Source organism: Hippopotamus amphibius, chromosome 1 (genome assembly GCF_030028045.1).
Source record: "Hippopotamus amphibius kiboko isolate mHipAmp2 chromosome 1, mHipAmp2.hap2, whole genome shotgun sequence".
NCBI classification, from domain to species: Eukaryota; Metazoa; Chordata; class Mammalia; order Artiodactyla; family Hippopotamidae; genus Hippopotamus; species Hippopotamus amphibius.
Genome location: NC_080186.1, coordinates 212,020,515 through 212,033,587, shown reverse-complemented (window position 1 = coordinate 212,033,587; position 13,073 = coordinate 212,020,515).

The following is a 13,073-nucleotide window of genomic DNA, read 5'->3' as shown; positions in this document are numbered from 1 at the left end:
AAATTAATTAATGGCAGAATCCATTCCCTTAAGATAAATACTTTTTGATGCTCTAAATTTCAAGATTCTACAGTTTTACTTCAAATGAATTTATAATGAGAAAGGTAAAATCATTTCAAGTAAGCCAGCAAATTTGGGTCAAAATGAAAACAGTTCCGAGAGGGAAAGAGAGAAAGAAATGTTCCTGTTTCCCATAGGGCTGGTTGGGATTTCCTGTCTATTAAAAAAAAAATGTATATATATATGTTTTTTTCTATACATGTGTGTATAAAAAATACGCATACACTATAGTATACTCTGGTGTCCTCCTTGTTTTCCTTTGTTTTAAAAACCAGTACAATCTTTAGTGCTGTTTGGTAGGTGAATGCTTATTAGAACTTGATGCCAGTTTTAATCTGAGATTACTTTGCACTTGAAATCAATTGCTGTTTTATAATCTGTAACATGTTTTTACATGTTTAGAAGTGTTGCTGCTATAAAAAATTCTGTGTTGATATTATAATGAGTTTATATGTTTAGCCAAAAAGTATAGTATGCTAAGATTAGACAGTAAAGATTCTAAAATTCTAAATGGGTTAGTAAACCCTTGATAATAATTGTAGTTTTATGGATAAAAAATATTTCTAACATTTTAATACTGTATAAGAGTGCATTTTTTCCCTAAAGTTGTATAGAATTTCTTTGTCCACAAGGAATATTTGTTAAAAGTTTATCACTTGACCTTGCAAAACTAAAAATAGAATTACCATATGACCCAGCAATCCCACTGCTGGACATATACCCAGAGAACACCATAATTCAAAAAGACACATGCACTCCAATGTTTATCGCAGCACTATTTACAATAGCTAGGACATGGAAGCAACCTAAATGTCCATCAACAGATGAATGGATAAAAAAGATGTAGTACATATATACAATGGAATATTACTCAGCTATAAAAAGCAATGAAACTGGGACATTTGTGGAGACGTGGATGGACCTGGAGACTGTCATACAGAGTGAAGTGAGTCAGAAAGAGAAAAACAAATACCCTATATTAACACATATATGTGGAATATAGAAAAATGGTACAAATCAACCGGTTTGCAAGGCGGGAATAGAGACAAAGATGTAGAGAACAAACCCATGGACACCAAGTGGGGAAAGAGGGAAGGATTGGGGGGGAATAAATTGGGAGATTGGGATACCAAATTGTACGCTCTAAATATATGCAGTTTATTGTATGTTAACTGTATCTCAATAAAAGTTCTTTAAAAAAAAAGTTTATTGTTTGAAGTTGTTCGATTTGGAAATGCTCTGGAGTGAAGCTAATCTTTACACCCAGGACCACAGACTGCAATCTCACTGTTATCCATGGCAGGATATTTAATTTTACTCCTGTTACCTAAAGAATTTTTAGTGACTTTTTAAAAGTGGAATGTGGAAAGTAGCTCCAGCTCATTGTGAACATGGGAATTTGATAAGTAATGCTCTAAATGACCATTTGCTCTGTGACTTATTGTACAATGAGTAGACATGTAAAAGAACTTATCAACTACACTGCGGGTTTAAAGTTTAGAATATGTTTTGACTGGCTATAGTCGGAGTCATCATGGCGATTACATTTGTCATGTAATTGGCAATATGTTTTTTGGTCCACCAGTGCTTTTTCTCCCCCAAATTTGCTGTATATGAAGGTACAAATGAGATTTTTCTAACTGTCTATTCTGCAAACTAAACTTGCTTTCTAAAAACCAGACTGGGCATCTCTTTCTGTTTACATATGGAAACAAAGAATCCTGAATTAGAAAAAAATCTGGCTCTCTTGCCTGTGATTCTGGAAACAAGATTTTTTAAAATACAGATTTATATTGAAGGGCTAACTGCCTTCTTTTAGGGGGAGAGAAGCAGCCTTGGCTGTGTTAATAAACAGTACCAAGCCAGCTCAGAACTACTGTTGGGAATTAGATATGGAAAGGTTCAAGCTGTTCTGACTTGAATTTTTGGATATGTAACATATGTGATGACCACCCACCTAGTGGCTAAATAGTATGTTTACTTTCCTACAATTTTCTGAACCCATTCAACTTTGGAGATTTAAATATGGCATAAAGCTCTGTGCTCAGAAACCTGGTATGGGAATTCTGATGTAGCAGGATCCTCCAGCCTTGACCCTGGTTTGTGTCACTCTTTTCTCCAAGTTGGTGGTTCTGTCTCCATCCCACACACTTGACTCTTCCCTCGCTCTGAGCCATCCCCCTGTAGCATGCCCCACTGGGCCTGGCTGGAGCGCCCAGAAGGCAGCTGTTTAAGGGCTGTATAACATCCTAGAGGTACAGTTTGACAGATTTAGCCTCACATACAAACTCTTTAAGGCTAAAATTAGCCATGTTCCCTGCCCCCTCCTTCTTCCAATAGGCTGTATTTAACCAAAGGATCTTGAGGATGGAGACGTTCTAGAAGGAGCCTGTACGCTGAGGTTGCATTCAGGTTCTGGTTCCTGAAGAATCTACAGCCCAGGGCCCAAAGCTCCTTGAAAGGGTTTCATGATCACTAGACGGCTCTGAAGCGATCCCTTAATGCCTTTAAAAGTGCAGTGCCCTCCCTCCTCTAGCCAGGGCTTGCAACCACAGCGGGCCCATTGCCTCAGCAAGGGCATGAGGAAGTTTGGAAAGCCTGGGTAGGCTTGGAAAAATGACAAGGATGAATGTTTCTCATCCCACTATTCCAAGGAGAAGACTGGAGGACAGGCCGCTGAAGGGACAGATACTCGGTACAGACACTTGACAATGCCTGGGCAGTGGGCCAACCACTGGGCCAAGCGCTGGGCACAGCTCCAGAGCCCGGGCCCATGCCCAGGGCACTCAGTGGTTTAAAGCTGGCACGAAAAGAACACTCCTGCCAGCAGGAAACTGAGTTGAACAGATTGGAAAAGAGCAAAAACAGGCTGCCCGGGAGGCTGTCTCCCGGCCTAGAGTTTCTAGTTGTCAGCAACAACCCAGGGTAGAGCAGACTGCGGGTTTCCTCCTGCCTAGGGGGCTGGTAGAGGTGGGATTGGGTCCAGGGTGGGTGCCGTGTGCAGAACCCAGTACAGGAAGGTACAGAGGCATATATCCACCAGGGGAGAAACACTTCATCAACTTAGGATTCCCAGGCCCACTTTGTCTGGGCTCTGGAGTGTCCTCTGAGAGTGAGTTCTGATGCTTTATAACTTCTGTAAAATGTTAGAACTTCCTTGCCCCAGATTTATCTCACGAAGATTTTTTGAAAGGGTAAGGCGAAGAGCAAAATTTTCTTAGCCTCTTATTTCATTTCTCTTATTTAGTGCTTACCCTGTATATAAGAAAAAGGGAAAATGAAGAATATGATCAATCCTCCTCCTGTTGCTATAGTAGACCTCGATTTTTGATATGTTAAACCACTGCAGCTATTTCTTAAGGGCTAAAAGTTGGTAAGTCAGTCCTACTTCCCTACGCCTGGAGGAAGGCAAAACAATTCTGATTTTTATTAAAGAATTCTGGACCCTGGAGAATGCAGGCATTGTGTTGGAGCCAAGAGAACAAGAAAGAGAATGAAGCTTTGGGTTTGCAGAAATCCAAACGGGCTTCAGATTAATAGCAGGGGGTTGCAGCTGGTGGTTCATATAATTAGCAGAAATTAAAAAAAGCAAAAGCAGAGAGACATTTTTTTTCTAAGTAAGACACAACACTAAAACTCAGTAGTCATCTCAGACCTCCTGAACCAGCATCTTACATAGGAGGGAAGGAGTGTATTCAGGAATCTGAAGTTTCAACACAAATTCCACAAGTGATTTTTAATACATGCTGAATTTTGAGAGGTATAGCCATACAGCTTAAGAATAATGCCCTCTTTCTATGATCCCAAATCATGAAGGTAAATAAAGACTTCATCTGAAGTCACTTCTCTGTTGTTTTTGAAAGCATTGTAATTGTTTTGCAGCACATTTTCCCTTCCTAGTGGCCTTCATCTAGGGCAAGCTTTTTATTGGTTACTACTTGGCAGCAGGGGGTTACCCAGAGGTTCTAATCTGGCCATGAATAATCATAACAACAAAAAATTATGCTACCCATTTTTCTAAAGTGCTTAGATACAGTAGCCACACTTTACAGGTGGAGAAACTTGACCGTGCAGAGGTCAGACAACTTTCCCAAAGTCAAGATGAGTGGCAGAGCCAGGTTTCAAACACAAGCTTGTGGCATTATAGTCCCTGCTCCTAATCCTGGGCGAGCTACTTAATGTCTATAAAATGTAGTTCTCTTGTGGCTGCCATAGGGACGAGACCTACATTAAGAAGATGTGAGGGTTAGGACTTCCCTGACGGTGCAGTGGTTAAGAATCCACCTGCCAATGCAGGGGACACTGGTTCAATCCCTCGTCTGGAAAGATTCCACTTGCCATGGAGCAACTAAGCCTGTGTGCCACAGCTACTGAGCCTGCGCTCTAGAGCCCGCGAGCCACAAATACTGAGCCCATGTGCCACAACTACTGAAGCCCACACGCCTAGAGCCCATGTTCCGCAGCGAGAGAAGCCCACGCACCACAATGAAGAGTAGCCCCCTGCCCACCACAACTAGAGAAAGCCCACGTGCATCAACGAAAACCCAACACTGCCAATAAATAAATAAATAAATAAATTTATTAAAAAAGAAAGGTGTGAGGGTTAGGTATTACCATAGGTAAATGTGTCCTAACACATTGATAGTCACTCAATAAACGGTTGCTCTTATTATTACCAAGTAATGGAGTAAACCAAACAGTGGATAATCCACCTAGAGATAACCAGCAATTGACTGGATCTTCTGAATCAGCTTCATGGTTACATTTTACTAGGCCTGCACACCTACTTCATCCTTATTTTGTATAAGAAAGTCATTTCCTGGTCTCTACCCAGTGCTCTGACTGGGGACCACAATAAACGGGAGGTGAACAAACCACAAGGCTGCTTTCTCTAATGCCAATCTAATGAAACTTAAAAATCATTTCTAAACACTCACAACGACTGAATTTTTCTTGACTAATGTACACAACATCTAAAGAAAATTTCTTAAAAGCAGCTATGATGCCTCATGGCATCTCCAGAGCTTTGAAAACCATTTTCAGAAATTGATTTGGTTACATCATTGCTTTACTAAAGCCATAAAGCCTGTCTACCTCGCCTGGTTCATCTCCCCAGACAGACTCTCTAATACTTTCCAACATGCCTTCCCATGTGTTCTTCTCTGTGCTGGAATATACCTTTTATTCTCTCTTCCTGGAATGCTCCAATTCATTCTTCAAGGCCACATCTCAAATGTTACCTTCTGTGTGAAGTCCCTCCATCCCACTTCCCCAGAGAGAATTACTTTCCTCTGTGCTCCCACGAAACACAGTTACACCTCAGTTATAGCACTGTCACAAGATGTTACATTGAAATTATTTGTCTTGTGAACACTTGCAGGTCAAGGACCATGATTTAGGCATCTCTGTGTATGTCAGCACACCACCGCAGCGGATGGCACCTTAAAGTGCTATGTAGACGCTTGCTGAGTGAGTGAAAAGTTTTTAAGTGATACAGGTTTTTTTTTTTTTAATTAAAGGGGATTTGATTGCACAAAGTCACCTGACCGGTTTTCAGCGGGCTAACCTAGGAGTTCTTGGTCATTCACTGTGATGGAAGAAATGAACTTGAAGAAATGAACTGCCTTCATGCATGTACATACTATCTGCTCTCATCTGTAGTGGTGGAAGTCATGTTTAAGAACCCGACCTTGGACAAGTTAAGGAGAACAAACACCAGCAGGCATGATGGGTGCAATTGCATTGCTAGGGGTAGGAACACGGAGTAGATGGCCTTAGTTCAGCATCCTAGCTAAGTCTGGAGTGAAAGATGACCTTGAAACATTTTAAGGGCAATAGCATCTGTTATTCAATTTTCAGTTGTTCTTTATACTGAACTGTGCCATATTTCCCCTCTCTTACTCCCAAACTTTCTATAAAAATTCTACCCTTCACAGCAGTCTTGGGCCAGTGGCAAATGAAGAATTAAGGGATAGAGTAAATGAAGTAAAGCCTTATCTTTAGTTCTCTTTGGCTAAGACCAGCACCTTGTCAAGAAAAATGGTGTCCTGGGTGATAGAACGAGTGAAGATTCTGGGCCCTGCTCCTGGGCCCTGGGCCCTTCCTATCCAGAGTATCCAGCACAAGACACTCTGTGTCTCTCTGCTTCAACCATACAGGTCTTATTATTCTTGATGTGCTCCTTACAGAGACTGCATGTGCTGTTTCCTTTACCTAGGGAGCTCTTCCATTCCCTTTTTAATCAAATTGACTATTTCTCATCCTCAACTCCATCATCATTTATGCAAGGAAACTCCCTGACTAGGTCAGCCTCTTCCTGATTGCCTCTCCTTAGTAACATGTATCACAGTTACAATTTTACATTTATTTGTAAGATTATTTCATTCATATCTGTTTCTCCTGTGGTCAGAAGCTCCATGAAAGATATTTTTGCACCATTTTATCTCTAGTTCCTAGAATAGCACCAGTTGTAAAGTGGGTCTCAATAGACACTTGTTCAATGATATGGGGGAGAAAACTATTTTTCCCCAAAGACTTCAGAGTTAGGTGACCCCTGAAATGGAGGGCAGCAGATAACTTGGGCTCTGCAGCCATTCATTGAGTTCTTCCTGTGTGCCAGACACGCTGTGCTAAGTCTTAAGAATACATGATGAATGGGACACTGAGCATTGCCCTCATGGTTTCTTTAAAGCTTCTCTTAACTATGTATAAGCTAATTACAGTGATGATAGTAGTGTAAAAGGGATAGAGAATATGTATAGTAAATTGAGCATCTACTATATACCCGATATACTACAATGTAGGTGCCTTATGTTCATCAATTCACCTGATTTTTACACAACGTAAGAGGCAGGCATTTATCATCTCTAGTTTACAGCTGAAGAAATAGGAGCATCAGAAAACTTAAATTTCCTGCTCAAGATAACTCATCTAAAGCTCGAACTCAACCAGAGACTCTGCTGGGTGACTTTTAAGGCTGTATTTTTGAATATTAGAGATAGGAATGAAAGTCAAGCAGAAATGAATCTGAAATTCCCCTAAAATCTCAAACTCCAGTATCATGCTCTCTGAGTACAATCTGTCTTCCCAAGTTTCACTCCCAGTCAACCTCGCAGAGACCCTCAGAGCCTCAACTTCTTACTCTGCCTATTCACTGGCCTCCCTTCTGCCCCACTTCCATCCTTAGCTTTCACAGAGGCTTGATCGCCTCATAGCCCTCTACTTTTATTATATCCATCAGTGAAATCTCAGTGCCATGATCAACCTCTTCCACTCATACACAATTTGATCCCTACATCACTCACACGGAGTTGTTGTGAAGATTAAATGTCATTACATGCACTCTTTAAAACAATTCCTCACACATACACAGTATTATTGTTTGTTTGGTTTTTTTTTTTTAATCCCTGAGTAGTCAAGCACTGTTGATGAAGTCTTGTCTATGCTGACTTAGACAACCTCAGATGGATCCCTAATGTTTCTGTCAATTTTCTTACTTGGCAAAATTAAGCTCCCGTATATTTTTAAGCAATATTCCAAATCTCTATTCTTCACAAGTCTTCCAGTCAACTCCCAATACACTTGCCTTCAGCAAATGACCTTGGCAGTGGACATCTTTGTTGCCTGCTCAGCAGCCGTTCCCCTTTTATTCTGGTGATCACCACCACCCTCCTCATTCAACATTCTCACGTCTGTGGTTTGGGTGGATGACCCTATCCTCTTGGCCACAGTGATTCATTCAGGAGTAGGCATTTGACCCAATGTGAGCCAATCATAAACTTTCCTGAGACCTTAGACGCATGACCATAAAAGACCTCTTTAGACCATAGGTGAATAGATGTCTCTTTTACTTTTGACAATGTCTCTCACTTCATTTCTCAAGCTCTCTATCTAGGTTCCAAGATGAGACAGCTCTCTCTGTCAGTCTCCCTAAAACCACACTTCTCTTCCTCCCTCATAGTTTCCTCTTCCGTTCACTGCTTCTCTCATGCTACATTCTCCTTGGGTGATCTAACTACTCCGTAGTTTTCATTCTTACCCTATGCTGATGACACTCAGATCTGTATGTACCCAATTCAGTGTCCTACCTGGAACTTCAAATGTTTGCTGTGTATTTACACCTTGATGTTCCAAGGGCATCTCAAATTCAACTTAATAAAAACAGAACTTATTATCTTACTTCCAGATTTGCTTTCCCTGCTGTATTCTCTGTCTCCATTTATAGTACCACAATTTCCCAGAGGTGCAAGCCCATTTTTGTCTTCTGACCTTCACCTCACCTCACTTGACCCAACACCTTGTTGGTCTTCTAAAATACTTACTGAGTAGATTCCCTCCTTGTAGCAGATGCTGGTGGCCACCTGCCCAACAAACATTCTCCCTGCCTTCTTCCTTACTAACAGAATACCAGTTTTGCTCAGGTATCCACGTGATTCTGTAGAGATATGTGCTTGAGGGAATACTGGCATCAGGCTCTGTCCCAGCTCCAAAGGATGAGTCTTGATTTGTCTATTCTAAGCCAATCATGATAATTCTTGTCAAAGAATAACTCAGAAATATTTAGTTAGTTATGTGCACAGAAATATTTGACTCATATATGAGAGAAACAGTCATTAGATTGTTGTCAATGAACAAAGGCAAAACAACAGGAATTATGGGAGGAGGGGAGGAAAAAACCCAGACATTCTGGGCACATTAAATCTTGTTTTATATTTTAGATAAACTGATTAGCCAGCAGCTGCTTTTGTTCATTCTGCCGCCACTTTTTGCAAAATCCTTTTACCCTCTCCACCTTCCACTAGCTCAGCAGGTATCACATTCTACGGAAAACCTCCCTAGTCAATTCCTAACCCCTGCTACACACCAAGTGTATTAGAAACCCTTCCTTTGTTTAGGACGGACACACACACACACACACAGCATTGCACACTAGCTGCTAGATTACTCTTTCTCTAGTTAGATGGGGGGAAACTACGCTTTAGGGGGAAAATATGTGCTATATGCTAAATATAGATCTGCTTGGGTAAGGTGGGATTTTGAAAAAGGAAAGAAAAAGCCACATTCGTGGCCTCTGATCAGTTGTGACTAAGGACCCTTGATGTTCTGCAATTCTAGAACCTGGATTATCTGACACACATCATTTCTGAAATGTGTGGTTACTAAAGTTGAACTCCTAAATAACTGGAGAGAGACTCCATTAGGAAACATAAAACTAGATCTGTCATTTATTTGTATTTTATTCAGGTGTTATAAAGTACTTTATAATAACCTTGTTAATAGATGCTTGCCCAGGGCAAGTAATAATTTACTGGACAAAGTATAAAGGTTCCCATTTTATTCATTTCCTACTGTATATTTTGTATAAAGGGAAACAACTCACAGAACTTTCAACTTTTCCCGCGTTTTATTTTGAAAAACTTCAAGTAGAATGAAAACTCATTAAACCTTTCACCTAGAATCACCAATTATTAACATTTTGCCATATATGCTCTCTCTCCCTTCTTCCCTTCTACCTCTCCCCAACACGAACATACCACACTTTTTTATGACTGAACAGTCTGAAAATAAGTTGCAGACATCACCATGTTACCCCTTCATCCTTCAGCATGTATCTCCTAAGAAAAGGACATTCTCCCACACAGCCACAATATCATTGTCACACTGAAGAAATTTATCATTAATACAATGAAATGATCTAATATGTAGTCTATATTCAAATTTCCCTAATTGTCCCAAATCTGATTTAGCTTTTTTTCTCACCTTATCAAGAATCATGCATTACATTTGGTTGTTATGTCTCTTTAGTCTTCTTTTATCTAAAACAGTCCCTCAACTTCTCAAAAATCTTTCAGTAACATTGGTATTTCTGAAGAATCTAGACCCATCATTTTGTAAAATGTCCCACAATACATTCGATTATTGCCTTATGGTTGGATTCAGGTTGAGCATTTGGGGAAAGAATACTACATAAGAGATGCTTCCTTCTCAGTGCAGAGCAAGAGAAGGTAGTTTCATTATTGGTGATGTGCAGTTTGATCACTTTTCTCTCTCTCTCTCTCTCTTTTTTTGTACACATCTCAAGTGAATCATTTATTATGGGAACCTCATAGAGATGAGACCTATATATCCATTCATTGAGCATTTAGTAAAGTGAAATGGTGAATAAGGTAATTATTTCAAAGAATACTTTAAAAATAAAATGGTCAGGTTTCAATTATCTGGATATTTTCATTAAAACATTTTTAGCATCTTAGGAAACAGAATTATCTGCACAGTTGTTTCAAATCTGCAGTTCTCTTTGTTCACACAGATCTGGCTAGCTAATGGCATCTATTATCTCCAATTCACAGATCAGCACAAAATTCAAATGGCTTAAAAGCAGCACAGTATAGTGGAAAAAAGAGATTCATCTAGAGTCCAGAGTAGTCAAACTTGTCTCATACCCTTAAGCAAATCGCATGCTCTTCCTGGGCCTCAATTTTCTCTTTTGTGTAATGAAGAAATAGGATTTTAAGATCTTCCAAATTCTACCATTTTAAAAGTTCATTCATATCTGTAGTTCACTACCAAATATACCCTGAATTGTTGTGACTCCTAATTATAACTGCTGATGAGTTGGGCGAGATCAAATTAACTTTAATATTTTTTCCGGGTGGAAATAGCAGAATCTTAGGAATAAGAAAGAGTTATGGGAATTACCCATCAACCTCCCCCGCGGTGCGGGAATCCCATCCTGTTGGGCCATCTGGATGGCTCTTGAACACTTTAGGTGATGTGGGAGTAATCACAAGAAGCAACTTCTCACATAGGGACTCTGAAGTTCTGCCTCAGTCCCTGCACGTTCTACCTGATGATTGACGGCATCTTCACTATCTTCGTGTGTTTGGGCTGCTCTCACAAAATACCCCAGACTGGGTGGCTTATAAACAGCAGAAATTTACTTCTCACGGTTCTGGAGGCTGAGAAGTCCACGATCAGATGCCAACTTGGGCAGGGCTGCTGAGAGCTCTCTTTCTGGTTCTTAGGGGGAGCCTTCACTGTATTCTCACATGGGGGAAAGGAAGGAATTTCTCCCAGGTTTCTTTTATGAGTACACGATCTCATGCAATACCTAAGGCTCTGCCTTCGTGACCTAAGCATCTCCTAATACTATCACGTAGGGCATTAGGATTTCAACATACGAATTTGTTTTCACTTTAAAAAATAACCTTTAATTTTTTAGAGAAGTTTTAGGTTCACAGCAAAAGTGGACGGAAAGTACAGAGTTCCCATATAGCCACTGCCCCCTCGTGCATACCCTCCCCCATTATCAACGTCCCCCAACAGGGTGATATACTTAGTACAGTCAATGAACCTATACCAACACATAATAATCGCCCAAAATCCACAGTTTACATTAGTTTCACTCTTGGTGTTGTACATTCTATGGTCAACATATGAATCTGAGGGTGAGACACAGATATTTAGCCTGTAGGCATTCACCTCGTCTTGACTTCAAACATCATTTCCTTCACTCTCCTTCAACAGCACACCTGCTGCGTGTCTGTACCTGGAACTCACAGCTCAGCTCTTCTCTGCCTCTCAGATCTAGACTTTCGGTTTTCTCCCCTTTGAGCATCCCTTCCCCCCTTCTCATTGCTCTTGAACAACACCTGGATGTAAAATTCCTGGACACTTTCCTTCCTCCCCATCTAGTCCACCAATTCCTTAAAACTATATTTTTCTTCTGCCAGCCTGGGCAGCACTTCAGCATTGCCCTTACAACTTCCTCAATACCCACAGTAATTCTGACTATACCAGGTATAGGTGAATGTTCATTTATATGCCAAATGCTGCACAACACACTTGTATAATATAGAACAGCTGTGCAGGGAAACAAAACATCAGCTTGTGAAGAATGCTGTAAGGTGAGTGTACACTTTCTAGAATAAAGATATGTATTTAACTATATTGTAACCTAACCAAGCAAATACCACTGACCAAATCATATATTATTCATATAGAATGGTAATGGCAACTTTTCCAGGTGAAAATGAGACACCTGCCAATGAAGTTGAAAATATTACATATGTAATCATAAGGGCCTTAAAATATTGAGGGCTGCAGACATGTGAGGTAACAAATATTCCCTCTGATGTGTAGTGATGTGCTATGGTTTAAGTTGGAGATGGAGTACAATGATTGCAGATCAAGAAATGTGACCCTGAGGGTTTGGATGGGTTTTTATTACATTTTTCAAGAGTAAATAAGTACATCATATTTCAAAACAACATGCTTTTAATGCTAATGTAAACTATGGGTGCCTTTCTTCATATTTTACTCCCAACAGATTTCTTTGCGAAGTCTTTATGTGAATAGTTATATTAGAAATCAGAATGAAATATTGGCCCGAGAAGGACTCTTAGAGATCATTCAGTCTATTAGTGAGAGAACTGAGGCCCAAAGGGGCAAAATTACTTTTCCAAAGTTGTACAGCTCTTGTGATCCAGCCAGATCTAGAGCCTGGTTTTGAGGTCAAGCTACTTTCCCTGTGATTTTCAAGCCTGTCTGTCTGGGGGCTTGAGGGGGTCTCTCTCTTGGAAGAGAGCATTGTTTGTTTCTCACCTTCTTCAGTAGTGGAAACCACTACTTCTGAGTGTTTTACATATGGTGGTTCTACTTAAAAATTTGAACTAGATCAAGGATGGAAGATGCCTTAGAGGACTGGGACGGGGAGGGTGGGGGGGACTCGAGGGAGGGTGGGGGGGCAGTCGAGGGAGGGAGGGAATATGGGGATATGTGTATAAAAACAGATGATTGAACTTGGTGTACCCCCCAAAAAATAATAAATAAATAAGTAAAATTAAAACTAAAAAAAAAAATTTGAACTAGAGAAAAAGATTCTAGTGTTAAAACATATATACTTTAAAAAATTGATAACCAGGCCTTATTCATCCAAATGGTGATTGAAATTTTCCCTGTAGCCAATTGAGTACTAATGGTCAATTTTAGTATGACATTCTAGGTTATATGCT